Source organism: Atta colombica, unplaced genomic scaffold, assembly GCF_001594045.1.
Source record: "Atta colombica isolate Treedump-2 unplaced genomic scaffold, Acol1.0 scaffold32, whole genome shotgun sequence".
NCBI lineage: Eukaryota > Metazoa > Arthropoda > Insecta > Hymenoptera > Formicidae > Atta > Atta colombica.
The window spans coordinates 1,372,557-1,374,711 of record NW_017259426.1 but is presented as its reverse complement, the minus strand read 5'-3'; the positions used below and the strand labels follow the sequence as shown (position 1 = coordinate 1,374,711).

The window sequence follows — 2,155 nt, the reverse complement described above, 5'->3', positions numbered from 1 at the left end:
ATAATTATATATATTTAAACAGATGTAATTATTAATAATTTTTATATTTTATTTTTTATTGTTATATTAATTTTGCTGCAAATAAATTTATCGTTGCACGAATTCTGTACACAAATTTTGACTACACTAAATCTGTATCTGCGATGACCGTTCCCGATTTTGAAAAACATTAAAATTAATCAAAATAAACTATTATACTGTAGGAATGACATTTCTTTGATTATATTCATTATGACTTAGCAGATATCCAAAGACCGTTTTACGTTTGAAGCTTTATATTCGGAGAGATTTCATGGTATGGAATAGCGTACTACTCGAATTTAGAATTTTTTACAAAACATGTTTCAATAAACTTTATACAAGTGCATAAATCTGTATGTGATAAATAACATAATTTCAATAATCATCATTTTGCATCTCGTGCTTACTCTTCTCACAAGACGCATTCCATAAAATGAATATCTCGAATATACAAGTTGTGTACATATTCATGACCGATTTAACGCAAAATTATCGTGAACTCTGTAATGTATATACGTTGCGATATGTTAGAATATAATATTATAAATTTATCGATATATAATACAGATATATATTGAACATTATAACTGAAACTTGTGTTTTCAATTTGACCTCTACATCATCTTTCGTATCCGACATCCTGTCTTGACACAATATTTTTATTGTGATATTATGATTTTATATAAAAATTGTAACGATAAAATAAGACTCGTTGAAAACAATTTAATTAAATAGTTCACATTAAATAGCGAAGAAATAATTCGTTTACTCATAATTCGTGAATATTATCGATACAAAGATTAATTGGAAAAATAAAAGTCTAAGACAGGAAATCTAATGAACAGTTTGTACAATTTTTCTGACGTTTTCATTCATATATATTGCGTCATCTTATATATTGCTGTAGTGATAGAAAAATGATATATTTCAAAATTTGCAACTTGTCATTTTCTAAACTGAAGTTTTAATTAAGCATTTTAATTAAGATAATAAATGAATATAGAAATGATTATAATTTTATTTTCTTTTTATGTTATACTTTTAATTATAATGTATTGTTTAGAATTATAAGTTTTTAAAATTTGAACTCTAGTATAGTGTATCCCTTATCAAAGTTGTGATACTTTTCCAAAAATTAATTTTTGGGGTTAAGGTTTTATGTTAATTTTTTACTCTTATCATTTTTTTTATCAACGTAGCAATGTATATATGCAAAATAACCATTAAAATTTTAATTTACAATCATCGTTGATAATTTTTTAGAAAAGCGATGCAATGATTTTTGTGTTGAATTTTCAATCACTCAACTGCGAAACGAATTCTCTTGCTTAAAACAAGTCAATATTAAATTGCATATAAATATTCATCGGTACGATGAATCCACATAAATAGACATGTCCTATGATTTGCACAAATGATTTTTTGCTGCAAGTAGGCTTTTTATTCTCTCGATGGGTCACATAGCGCGCATTCGCGAAATCATCCCAATAAATATGTATATAATATATCGTATATGCATAAACGTGCGCGTCGAACGCGGTATATGGCCGAGTGGAGACATTAATTCGCGCCAATAAATATTCCCATCGTTCCGGCACATAAACCCCGGCGTTTGTCATACACACGCAGTCATTTCGGTTAAAAGGCATTCCCTCCGCCACTGAATGCAAATGTGAGTAGCTCGTTGTGCGTGCCGCTAGGGTCTCTAAAGTGCTTTCAATTACGCGTTCCACCTAACGTTCCGACGTGGCGCGACGCGACGCGACGGTCCTGCATGCGGAGAGCCGTTTTCCTATGTTTTACATAACCGGGATTTTCAAGTGTTTCACGCCTCACGAGGACACGCATGCTGCGTGTCGACGGCGGTGGCGGCGGTGGCGGCGTGGTATACCGTGAACGGTGTACGTGAACGGCATACGCGTGAAGTGCGAGAGCTCGTCATTATTTAATACCTATCGCCTCATCCGCTTTCTTCGTTTTTTTTTTACCTCTTCCCGATCCATGATCTTCCGCGATGTTTAACTCTTGAGAGGTCGCGCTTGATGATGAGCGATGAGACGGAAAATTGTTTTCTTCTCGCGCGATTATATTACGTGACATTGATTGTTTGGAATATAAGGCTGCTACCTAGCAG

General features: G+C 32.7%; 1 protein-coding gene across 2 annotated transcripts in view; it reads left to right on the top strand.

Annotated features, from left to right (window-relative positions):
* The window catches only part of LOC108690419 (transcription factor Sox-2-like), a 110,447-nt gene that overhangs the window by 9,717 nt on the left and 98,575 nt on the right, over nucleotides 1–2,155 (top strand). The gene's annotated exons all lie outside the window — the stretch shown is intronic.